This window comes from Epinephelus lanceolatus, chromosome 15 (assembly GCF_041903045.1).
Source record: "Epinephelus lanceolatus isolate andai-2023 chromosome 15, ASM4190304v1, whole genome shotgun sequence".
In the NCBI taxonomy this organism is placed as follows: domain Eukaryota; kingdom Metazoa; phylum Chordata; class Actinopteri; order Perciformes; family Serranidae; genus Epinephelus; species Epinephelus lanceolatus.
The window spans coordinates 36,590,808-36,604,677 of NC_135748.1; positions in this window are offsets into that span (position 1 = coordinate 36,590,808).

The window sequence follows — 13,870 nt, forward strand, 5'->3', positions numbered from 1 at the left end:
CGGTGGCAGCCACAGGCGACCCCTGCTGCAGGCGCTGCACCATCAGCACCTCCATATGGAATCTGCAGATATTTCACTTTCTGTCAGCCTTTCATGTTTCACACCTCTCTGGTTTGTAAAATCCTGACAGGGCTTTTTTTTTCTTTTCTCAGCATGCATCCGATCCCCTCAGTTTTCTCTGAGCCTCAAAGTTTGTAGTGCTGTAACACAGCACTGTCAAACTGGTGTGTCTGCAGCAGCAGCAGCAGCAGCGGCGGCCTGATGATTGGCCGAGGGAAAAGGAGAAAAAGCAGGGCTCTCGCTCTCTTCAACCTCTGCTGACGGAGTTCCTCTGAGCAAGGCAGGATGTTGTGGTGCCTCTGCTATAAACAGCAGCAGAAGCAGGAAGGTCTGTTTCAGGTTAAAGTAGCTTTATGCATCATTCATTAATTACAAGGAACAAAATGTAGTTCCTGTGGACCCACAAGCCGACATTCAACATGTTATTAAAAACAATAAATCCAACACAGCAGCTCGGCACAGGATAATATGTACAGGACAAGTGATGAACACGAGCAACAAATGTGACAGAAAAAAAAGTACTGAAGGTGGCGTGGGAACGTAAGCTATCCTTGAGTAAAAAAATTGTCTTGTATTGTCTTTGTGAAGTTGACTTTTATCTCAATTTAATCTCTGTGCATTCAGTGCAAATATCTGGGCTGCGTTCAGCCATGACAAAACATAGCAAAGCCTTTATTTAAACTGAAATGATGGTGCGTTCAACACCCTATTGTGTATGTTGTGTTACGCAAGTGTACTGCTTTTTTAATACGGCAAGGTTTATAGACATGTCGCTGCTGATTGACAAACACCTCTGACACACCCACCAAACAAGAGAAAACATACCTCAATGCCTGTTGCACACCTATTCGTACATTTAAAGGAAACATGTCATTAAACCTGGAAACTACAGCAGAACGATGCGCAGCGTTTTCAGACTGAACATGTCCCAGTTGAGTGTAGCCTAGCTTTAGCACACAACAGGGACTGCAACACACTGATTGATTTATAGCTTTGAATTGTGCAAACAAAACACAGAAGGCAAACACATGCAGTCAACCTGCAACAAGTGTGGAATTCTTGTTGGATAACTGGTTGAACAGGATTTTAAATCTATTGGATAGAGGATCCAAAAGTGGGAGTTATTATTGTTTGAGTCCAAGTGCCCCACAATCACATCAGGATCAAAAGAACCAACATGACCTTGTCCCTACTGGTCATTACTCGATGCTTGGGCAGAAACCCTCTGCATTATTTTAATAGAAAAAATGCTCAACTCACATGACTAATGACTGCTGTGACAAAATACGTCAACTGACTTTTCGTTAACTTTTCGTTAACATGAACACGAGTCTCCTGTCCTGTGATTGTTGGACCCATCCACCTCCACTACCACCGACCCTAAACGGACTTTTTGTCACACTGATGTTGGCTAAAAAACTGGTGTGTCTCACAAAGATGCTAAAGTGTGCATTGTGCATCTGTATCTGACGCCAAGGGCCACCAACCAAACATTATTATGTTATTATAATGTAAAGGTTGGAGTGTCTGGGCTCAGCCTTAGAGATAGGGTAAGGAGCTTGGACATTCAGAAGGAGCTCGGAGTAGAGCCGCTGCTCCTTCATGTCAAAAGGGGTCAGTTGAGGTGGTTCAGGCATCTGATCAGGATCCTCCTGTTAGAGGTGTTCTGGGCACACTGGAGGGATTACATATCTCATCTGGCCTGGGAACGCCTTGGGATCCCCCAGGAGGAGCTGGAAAGCGTTGCTGGGGAGAGGGATGTCTGGGGTGCTTTGCTTGGCCTGGATGGATGGATGGATGGATGGATGGATATAATGTAAAGAAAACTGAATGGCTGATTCTAAAAAAGGTTAATGAAGAACAGTGAAACCATTTTTTTAAATCATTCATTCATTCAATATCTGTCACCGCTTACCCTGGTATAGGGCCACAGGGTGCTGGAGCCTATCCCAGCTGACATTTGGTGACAGGTGGGTACAGCCTGAACAGGTCGCCAGACTATCATGGGGCTGACACATACAGAAATGCAACCATTCATTCTATGAATCCAATTGCACAATTAAAGGCTGCAAATCAATCAGTGTGCTCCAGCTCATGGCTCCAGCTCCTTCTTTTCCCTTGAAAGTTTTGTGTCCTTGAGTTGAGAGACACCTGATTTAACTGCATGCTGCTGGAAGATGAGCAGAGAACACTGTTTCAACTAAACTTCCTCAAGCCTACAGTAGCTCTGTCAGAAGTGCCTTCCTACAACTGCGACAATACTTATTTCATACATATCTTCCGTGTTTTACATGGCTATGGTGAGATAGCTCTGGTAATGATGGAAGATGTTTTCCTCTTGTGATTTAAGTCTTTGTGCGGCAGTAGTGAACACAGAGTGTGAACCTGAACCTGGCACCTGAGAGGTGCCGGTTAATGCTCCTGGGCACTGCCGAGGTGTTCTTGGGTAAAGCACCGAACCCCAATCTACTTGAGGAGCCTGTCTATGTGCAGCCCCTTCCCTCAGATGTCTCTCCATTAATGCATGAGCATGAGTCCTGTTTGTGCATGTGTCTGGATTTCGGGCGTGTGTGTGTGTGATGTGCAAAACAACTACAGAGTGAAAAAATTGAAAAAACATCCCTTGAGGGATTTATAAAGGAATGCTAAAAAAAAACCCACCAGGCTAAACACACCCAATTAGAGCATGGTTGTATTAGGGACATATTTCTTTGACCGTCTTCAGCAGCAGCCACTACAGCTCCTGAATGCATAAATATGATGTCTGAATATAAATCTTCCTGGACAAAGCTGCTGATTCACAGCAATAAGAAAACTTGTAATGAGTTAGTTTCCGTCCCCTGGTGACAAGAATGTAAAGCATCCAGTGCAAAACGTACACACACAGACTCCCGTCTGACACATTAGCAGTCATTAGCATTGCAAATGTTACACTCTCTGCCGAGGTGTAGAGCAAAACACACGTAGCGATTCTTGTAAAACTGACAGGTGCGATAAATGCAGCACAGGCAGGTCTTCACTCAACCCTGATCAGTCTGATGGGAATGCTTTAAATCTGCAAGGTCCCACGTGTGTTCACCTTGGCGCTGGGTGTGCAAATATTTCTGGTACAACTATGAGTATTCAGATTAACATAAAAAAAGATGTTTGGAATAAACACACAAAAAAGCATTTTATTAATTTATTTTATATATGTGCATATTTCCCCCCTATATTTTAACTTCTGCAGTATTTCATGTCTCAGATTCTCTTTTTTTATTTGCACGTTTTTCCTTTTTACACATATTTAATGAACATTTTTGTTGCCAATGACTGTTTCTCAACTTGATTAAATATGTGGAAACTAGTCCATGCCCATTGAGTGCACAGTTGCCCACATACAGTTTCACATGGTGTGTGTTTGGGATACAGGTCATAGAAAATTGCAGATTAAATAGTCAACTGAACCCATTAAGAAGAGCAATGTATTCAGACAGAGTTTTTGTGAATGTGACAGTACAATTGCTTTATTGAAAGTACAGTAGTACATTTTTCTGTTGTTATAGTGCCACCCAGTTGCCAATCAGAGTTAAATTTCTCCAGTCACCTTGAGGCGTCCTGTTCTACATATCTACCAAGTTTAGTAAAAATCCATATGGTAGTTAGGCCTAGATAAGAAATTAGCTCTCCAGCGCCCCCATTTTGTTTGATGGGGTCAATAATGGAGGGGTCCCCTCAGATTATGTGTGGTCATATGCCTACAAAGTTGCGTGGTGATGGGTGAAACCCTTGAGATGTTATACACCTTTATGTGATGAGCCACGCCCTCCGCAATATTCATTGCCTTATAGAAGCTCAGTTTTAGTAAGTTTTCCAACTTCTGCCAAGAGGGAACTTTAGATATTGGTCCCTAGATTATGTTCACCCAGTTTCATGCAGATCGCTCAAGCTTCCTAGGAAGAGATCCATTTGAAGTGTTTTTCAAAAAATTCAAAATGGCGGAAAATCTATATAAGCGGAAGTTATGGGTTCTTGAGGCAAATTTGTTCCTCATGAGGAGAGGCATCTCTGTGCAAAGTTTCATGTCTCTACGACATACGGGGCATGAGATATGCCCATTCAAAGTTTGCAATTTCAATCGGTTGCTACAGCGCCCCCCTTTGGCCAATTGATGTAATATTGCTTTATTCGCATCCTCCCATGACCCTCTACCACTGTGCCAAATTTCACATGGATTGACCAAGTCAGTGAGGAGAAAAACGTGGAACAGACACACACACAGAGTTTTCGTCATTATAAAGTAAGATAGTTGCTAAATAAGTATTTGTATGATATTAATCAATTATTAATCATTTATATGTATTTTATTGATGTTTGATTATATAAGTTACAGTGCTAATTTTTCTCAGATCTTGACAAATTAATAATTCGAAGAAGCCTCCAACTGTGCTCCTTCTGAACGTGTTCCATCCCAGTTTCATTTGAAGGTTAAACTATAAATGCAATTACAAGTATGCAAATTAACCTCCTCACGTGGAGGAACATGTGAAACACATTTCACAGGTGGAAAACTGTAAAACCCTCAAATTACAGACCAGAAATTAAATAATTCACATGAGATAGATTCATAAGATGAAGGTGTGTGTGACTTTCAGATGTAAACTGTAAGAAATCAGATATGAAAATTAATTATTTTTTAATTAATTTTTACGTGTGAATCAAATGTCCTATATTATAATGTTATATATTATTATTATATTATTATTATATATTATATGATGTTTTTATTATGTCATGACAGTTTGTCTTCATCACGGCCACAGATTGTACCGAACTGAGCTGCTAGGCTTTTGACCAGAACCAAGAGGTACGATCACATCACACATCAGTGGCTCAGACGCCGCTGGAACACGCTGCGATGTGTCGGTGAAAATGCCAGGTTAAGGGCTCAAACCACATCACACCAATCCTGGCTTCCCTACACTGGTACCTGTTGGTTTTGATTTTAAGGTTTTATTGATTACTTACAAAGCCCTTAGAAGCCTTGCTCCAGATCTTTTATTGCCCTACGTTCCTTCCTGAGATCCTCAGATGCATCTTTTCTTGTTGTTCCGAGGTCTAGATTAACTCTTAAAGGTGACAGAGCCTTTAACTTCACCTGCATGTGTTTTGACTGTGGGAGAAAGCCCATGTTGACACGGGAAGAGCATGCAAGAACCTGGAACCCTCTTGCTGCGAGGCAACAGCTTAACCACTGCACCACCATAACACACCACTTTTTTAAACAAACATATCCCTTGGAAAACATCCCACAAAGTTCATTACACAGTCACAGAAATATAAAATGACCTCCCACCAAGACAAAAAAAGGCAAAGAAAAACAAAGGAGAAGTCAAACTCCAGTCAAAGAAGCTATTTTTTTTCTCAGTTACCACAAAATACATTTGGTCACCAGCTGCATTGCATACATACTGTGTAGCCCCAGAGTCACATGGTCTCTGATTATAATCTGTGCTTGCATTATATTAATATGACTCATGTGTGGCACAAAGTAAACAGTGTTTTTTCAAAGCCTTAATGTTTTCACTGTTTCTATTAGCCTCCTGGTGAGGATGCTCTCTGTGTCACATCTGGAACAGCTGCTCCACCTCTCCTCAGTCGCCAGGAAACAGAGGCGTTGATGTGTGTTTACCGTGTGTAGGCTGTGTTTCTGGCTCTGTTAACAGTTGTCACACCGAGGTGGAAAATGCGGCCGAGCGCTGCCTCCGCTGATGTGAAGAGCTCCTTCTGGAGTCAAGAACCATCTCTTCGTGTGTTTCGTTGACTTTGAGGGAGAGAGATTGTCGTCCTTACACCAGATCTCTGCGGGCTGACTCATGCTTGTTAGTGAGGAGCTGCTCTGCTGTGCAGTCATCAGCGGATTTAATGACATGATGGCTCTGATGTGTGGTGATACAGGCCTGGGTCAGCGGGGGATCAGCTGGGACCGTCTGACTGCCTGTTGCTAGGAGCTGCACTGTGATGGTCAGCAGGGTCTGAGGACTGAGTGCCCTGATGCTGAGACACAGTTGATAAATAGTGTCTCGAGTGAAGCATATTTCAATATAAGTGGGGTCAAATCACAGGCTCACCTCTTGAATAGGAGTAAGTGTGGAGGAGAAGGATTCTGTAGAGGCAGCATCAGTGACAGAAGTAATGGTAGTACTTGCTGCCCACAATAACAAGGGAATCACAAAACATGCGATTCTCATCCTGATGACAACAATAGCTGCTCATACTACTGCAGCCCAGTCGGCAGGACGAAATGTTAGCATTGTATACTTCTGCACACCCCCAATACATTACATTTCTATGTTTCAAATGAATCATATCATTTTTTTAGTGATGTAATTCAGATTAGATGTATATGAGTCAAGTTTCTCAACAGAAGGAGGCAGGGATGGTGGATATTGGATGGCGGGATGGCTGCCAAGCAGTGGATAGAGGCAAACCACTGTTCGAGACCAACGAAAGCAGGCATTTTTTAACAAGAGTTCAGGACATTTCGAGCCATGATTGTAACAACCAAACTGGGTACTTTTAAACAAGAGTTTTGGACATTTCCAGCCTTGATTGTAGCAACAAATGCAAGTATTTTTTTATGGAAATATGGGACATTTTAAGTCAAGTTTAGAGCAACAAAAGCTGATATATTTCTAGCTCTGTAGCATCAACAGCAGTTCGTTTTTAACAAGAGTTTAGGACATTTTCAGACGTGTTTGTAGCAACCAAACCAGCTAGTTTTTAGCCATAGTAATGGACATTTCCAGCCCTATTTGAAGCAACAAATTCGGGTATTTTTTAATAGAAGTCTGGGACATTTTAAGTCAAGTTTATAGCGACAAATGCTGATGTATTTCTAGCTCTGTAGCATCAACAGCAGTTAGTTTTTAAACAAGAGTTTAGGATATTTTCAGTCGTGTTTGTAGCGACCAAACCAGGTAGTTTTAAACAAGAGTTTTGGACATGTCCAGCCCTATTTGTAGCAACAAATGCAGGTATATTTTAATGTAAGTCTGGGACATTTACAGCCCTGTTTGTAGTGACAAAAGCTGATATATTTCTAGCTCTGTAGCATCAGCAGCAGTTAGTTTTTACACAGTTTAAGACATTTTCAGCCGTGTTTGTAGCAACAAAACTGGGTAGTTTTTGGTCATAATGGAAGTCTAGGACATTTTCAGCCATGTTTGTAGCAACAAAAGCAGGTACCTTTCCAGCCATGATTGTATTGGAAAAAATAAAAATAAAAATCTTTTTAAAGGGAGTTCAGAACATTTCTATCCCTATTTGTAGCAACAAAAGCAGGTATTTTTGAATGAGAGTCTGGGATATTTTGAGCCATGATTGTAGTGACAAAAGCAGGTTTATCTCCAGCCATGATTGGAGCAACATATATGGGTATTTTTCAACAAGGGACATTTCCAGGTTTCTTTGTACTGGCAAGAGCTGGTATATTTCTAGCCCAGCAGTTATTTTTAATGAGAGTTTAGGACATTTTCAGCTGGTTTGTAGCAACCAAATTAGGTATTTTAAGGAAAACATTATGTTGGGTTTAAAGGGGTTTTTTTTGCCTTAATTAGTTGTGAAATGAGGAAAGAAAGTGGGGATGACATGCAGCAAAGGCTGGAGTTGGAATCAAACCCCCAACTGCTGTGGGAAGGACATGGCCTTTTTACATGGACACCTCCTCTAACCACTGAGCTTCAGGCTGGGCACCCCACCAAGGGGTTTTTGTGCCTAAACTGAACCACACATTAACCACAGCGCCGTCACAACATAAAACTAAAAACTGAAATGCGTTAAATTAACATATCTGTGGTTTGCAACAGCATATGATGTCAGCATTTACTCTGGTGACTGCGTTAACTACTGCCAGTACACACTTTTACACACATACAAGTCAGTATTGTCAAGGTCAGACATTTAAGAGGACATCAACAGAGGAAAAAACACATTTTTAAGTGGAGGGGGATTTTAAATACTGCTTACATGTTAATCATTAGTATAATGTCAAATGTTAATTATCACCAAAGGTCATCCTGAGGGGAACACGAATATCAGAACCAAATTTTATGCTCAAACCATCAAATAGTTCTGAAGACATCTCAAAACCACAAACCCCATGGTGACGATAGAGGAAAAATCAAAGTTCACCAAATTATTTAGGATTCATCCTCTGCAAACCGTGGATGTCTGTACAAAATTTCAGTTTCTGAGATATTTCAGCATGTTGGACCAACAAACGTGCCAATAGCACGGCTAAAAATATATAAAGACTAAAAAAAAACGAAAACCTAGAAAACAAGAAAGGATATGAGATGATGACGGTTAATTCCATTCACACAGAAGGTCATTTGTAAAAGAGATGTTTTTAGAATGGCACTTCACACAGAAAAGGCTACTCAACATCATACCCTATCAAATGAAATTAAACTCTCCAGGCTGGTGAAACAGTGAGAGTGCCTCCTGTTGGATTTAAAGATTTATCATCTGATTTCCTGCCCTGCTCCTCACCCTGAACCCTGCAGTGTGTCTGTTTCTGGAGCACGCCGCAATATGAAGATTAAAAAACAGTGTCGGGGACAGAGAGAGACTCTTCCAGCCATCTCTTTTCCTCTCTCGCATGCATCATTCAATACTAACACTCGAGGGCTTACGGAACATTTTTTTCTTCTTGGGAAAATCTCCTTAAAACCCACTCTGAAAATAAAGCCCCGAGGGTGTGGGAGCTTTGAAAGAGACATCAGATGGGCTGATAGGACGTCCTGTCCTCCCCTCCAGCTCTGAACAGGCTGCAGCAACTCTGGAGCTTTACAGGGTCGACTGGTGTTTCATAAACTGGAGGAGCGTCTCTGTCCAGCTGCTCCTTCACAGGATTTCCCCCCAATGTCATGATGTAATGTCCACAGAACACATATTTACTTTACACACGCATTTGATTTATTTTGATAAATGACATTAAGCTGTTTCTCAGACTCTCTGTTTCTCATCACGCTGCCTTCCTGTTTAAGTCTTTTAGTCTTTTTTAATTTTTTATTCTTTGACTTTATAAAAGACATTTTGACATGTTTTCCTCCCCACATTCTCATGAAAAGAAGATCATATTTATTTCAGATTTTCCTGGAATGTAAACTTTCACTACTTGTCAAACTGCAAGTACGACTACCAACACCAGCTTCTTCCAAAACAGCTTGTTGAAAATTCTACGTATGTATTTTATCAGCAGCAATGAAGCTCTACCTAAAGTTCAGTCAGGAACACAATACTTTTCATGCCCAGGTGGTAAGTTCCTCTCTAACCCTGCCATTCACTGCTAACAGGAATGCTTACTCACTATCTCTGGGTGTCATTGTCTGGGTAGATCAATTGAGTCATCAGCTTATTCACAATCAACCAATGGCAACTTACTGCACCTCGTGTTAAATATGGTTCTTTCTCTGCCATAGTTCTTTCTTGCTGCCATCTTGCGTGCCCTCCACCTCCCCATCACCGCCTCGTCTTTACGGATTCATCAGCCTCATCTGCACCAGCAGTCAGCAGCCTCAGAATCATCAGCCACCACCAGAGCTCGATTCCATGGGTAGATTTATCCTGCTGCTGCACAGATGTCCCTCGATCACAGAATATCTCCCTCTGGTGTCCAAGTGCCAAAGACTTCTGTTAAATCTTAATCAGCACAAATAATCTGTTAATCTGTACAGTCATATTCCGCATTAAAGATCGTCAATTCTTCATTCTTCGTGTCTCCTGATTGAAGAGCCCGGTCTCACGCGGAAGTGCCGTGACTTGCGACGTCAGAAACCAACGGAAAAAGGCGTCCTTTAACGTTGGCATGATACGTGGCCAGTTGCCATTATAGTTTAACGGCAACCGGCCGCATCAAGGTAAAAATTGGTGGGAAAAGGACGAAAGTTATGGCGGCGAAAGTCCGACTGGGGCAGGCAGGAAGGGTGGTGGATGAGTCCAACAAACACCGACTTTCACCCGAGAGAACAGTGTTTGCGTCCCATATGACTGTAGTGCCAAACCCTGTTCTTTTTTCTAAATGTTACCATGTGTCAGTTCGCAGTGTTGTACCAACGTAGCGCATTTATCTTGAAAGAGACTGTATGTCAACGTTAAATTTCCTGTGAATTCAAATAAACACAAGAAGTTTGTGCTCTAGAGAAAGGATCAGCACTAAGTGAATAACCTCCTAAGTCCTATGATAAGCTATTATGGCAAGGCTTAACTATACAGACCAGTGAGCAGTGATAACTAACATGTCTTTGGGGTCATCAGGTGGGAACCTCCTTTCACCAGTGTTTCGTCTAGTTGGTCCCACGACACCTCCAGGAGGCTAGACAGTGATCTCTGGCGTCCCAGAGACACTCCCCTAATGCCAGGTCTCACTGCTCCTCACACCAACCCAGTAACCTCCTTTACCTTACTTACACATGGCTTTCTGAGCCCAAACAGCACTGCCACCTTCAACCAAACCCAGGCTCCATACATGCGAGCTCCAGGTAGTGACCGTGCTGATACTACCTTTCCTAGCACATTCACCATACTCTATTTCACACCCTACATAGCATAACTCCCATATAAGCTTAAGTTAATGGAGATAGATAGCTCACGGGATCAGCAAACACACTCACCTTGCAGCATGGTCTCAAACAAAAGGGATTCAAATAGGCCACTCCAACACTTAAATAACCTTCCTCTTCCTGGATTTCCTCCTGAGAGGAAGTGGATCTCTCCACCTGATCTCAAGGAGTTACGTACTCTGCTTAGTAGTTCTGCTACTAAGACCTAAGTGCTAAGTATTAAGTGCTCCCTGCACCAACCCAATAACCTCCTTTACCTTACTTAAGCATGGCTTTCTCAGCCCAAACAGCACTGCCACCTTCAACCAAACAGAAGTGTACTTTGAAAGAAGACAATGCATGTAACAGGCAGAACTTGACATAGTGTCCCAGAACATCAACAACCAACACACCCAGGGTACCTTGCATGTCGTATGTGGACATGGAAAGTCCATGACCAAAGTTCATATGTGACGAGGTCGGAGTGAGAATGTGTTGGATTGAAATAGCATTTATCATAGTAGCAGTATTTTTTATTAATGGTCTGAACTGCAGTAGCTGTTGTACTAATAGTAGCTGCTGTGGGAATAGTAGTATTAGAAGTATTGCTGAAACATAACTAAGTATATTCAATACTTGAGTAATTTTGGGGTACTTGTGCTTTACTTGAGTATTTCTTTTGGTGGTAAAAAGCCCGATCTTACAATATATTACAGTAAAGGGACTGCTCTGCTGCCTAATGTCGGAAATACATTTTTCTGAGGCCAGGAAGCCAGTTCGTTTGTAACGTTGGTCAACATGTCACAGGAGTCGCAGGACTGGCTGTGGGTATTCTCTGACCATAATCCGACTTAAAGTTAAACTATCCCCAATGTTTAGTTTGGCTGCACTCTACTGCAGAATCATGGCCGCAGCTTGGAGCAGCTGCCCAGCTGTCCATAGACATGACATGATACTTTGCAGTAGGCCACACATCGTCCCTGCTCGGTGTGTTTTTGGCGTATTAAATACAATATATCTGATACTCTAAGTATATTTTGTTGCTAATACTTCTGTACTTTTACTTGAGTAAGATTGCAAATGCAGGACTTTTAAATATCCCTGCATTCTTGGCAGGATGACCCGCCATCCACCATCCCCTCCACCTCCAGATGACAAGCCCAGCTCAGATAATGTGTCACTGTAGACAGGTTGCTATGATACATACATGTCAACATTTTCTTTTGGTGACTGGGTGGAGTAATGGTCAGGATCACTGTTGCTGTTATTCTAGATGTTTTAGTAATAGCAGTAGAAATAGCAGTGGTAGTGGGTTTCACCAGCAGCAGTAGTCACAGTACTAGTAGTAGTAGTAGTGCTCGTAGGAACAGTGTTTAGTTTAAAATTTTAGTGGAGATTCATAGAAATAACTCACAGGTTGTTCTTCCCACATGACTTCATTACCTCGTGTCATTTTAAATAATAACCGACTCTAAATATTTCCCCGTCTTCGTCTCTGTCCTTCTGTCATGCTCTAAATAAAACTATGAGGGAGACTTGTGTGGGTTAATCCTCCATGAAGGCCGGGCTCTGCAAGGCGGTGCGGGCCGGTCTATTGTGTCTGGGTGTGTGTGCTCAGCTGGGACGGCTGTAATACTGAACCCCAGCAGGGCGAAGCAGGAAGCTGTCTGAGTATTTATATCTCCCTCCTCTGCAACAATATGGAGCTGTGAACGAGCCAAGTCCTGCAGGATCTCACACTGACTCACCCCAAAACCATCACAAGACTCTGTTTGGGTTAAAAGACGATTATTATGTTATTTCTTTCTTCTGCTGTTCTGTGAACAAGTTATTTGAAGAAAAAACACACATATATGGTATTTAAATGTATGAAGTACATCATGTTGCAACTTATTCATGATAAATATTAGTGTCTTGTAATCACAGGTGGAATGGGCCAGATGTTTGGCATGACATGGAAATAAAAGCTAACTATCATATCATTAAAAATATCCAGCATATCAGCTCGTTCTCATCTCATACTGCTGCTTTATCAATGATTTCGGCAGCTGATATGGATGAACAAAGGCACCTTTCGTGGCAGTATGACACACACCTGGCAGAGGCTATTTCTGATGCTGCCGGCCACACTGGAATTCGTCAAATACCACCACATTGTTAGTGAATGTCAGCATCAGACACTAAAGCACCCAGACACTCTTCATGGCAACTGCTGGAAACTACTATAATATAAAGAGTGAGAAAATCCATATAGAGTGGGAGGGAGACTAAGTGGATGGGTCAAACTAACAAACATTTCACCTGGGAGCATGCTGCCTGTGTGAAACCAAAAGTCAATGGAGTTTCTTTGATAACAGCGTAGCATGCATTGGATGTACTGTAGTCAAGTGATATCATGTGATGTCAGAAAGAACCGTATTTATTTTAAGCCAAATCATGATGTGTTTTTGTAAACCTAACCACATGCTTCTGTTGCCTAAACTATAGGAAATAAACCTACAAACGAAGCTTTGCAAGTCTATTTTGAAAAGACACAATGCATGTAAAAAGTGCAATTGAGACGGTGTCCGTGAACAGACACAACTTGTCATAAATCAGTTCAGGAAGGACCCAAATGCAGAGCAGGAGGCAGGTTGAAGGTTAAATAAAAAGTGAGCATTAACAAAACTCAAAAGCAAGGAGGTATGTGCACAGACAAACTGACAAGGAGCAAAGTAAAACACACAGGTGTATATATACACAGAAAGCCAATCATGAGAACGAGACACAGCTGGAGTAGGTGGACGCGGGCAAAAGGAGATAAACAGGGATTGGCTAGCAACAAGGGTGTAGTGGGGAACACTAGGGTGGAACAAATAAGACCATGGGTGCGTCCCAAGTCTCTTATTTTTATAGTGCTACTGCTAGCTCCTCGCTTGAACCGGAAGTCGTTCGAGGTCCGCCATCTTCTAGGCCGTCCCAAGTCTCTTATTTGTGCAGCGAGGAGCTAGCGCTAGGAGCTAGCAGCAAGCTTTAAGCAGCTACGAGCTAGGATGGTCGAGAGGTTCCTAACAGGAAGTCTTTTTCAGCTTGAGGCCATGATGTATAAATACCCGCCCCCTACACCTGGCTCATTTGAACGAGATGGCAGAGAAACAGCGCAAGTGTACCCGTTACATGCATTCTTTGCAATGAAACGCTGTAATTCACACGTCTACGTGACTACGAAGAGTAACGTTAATAATATT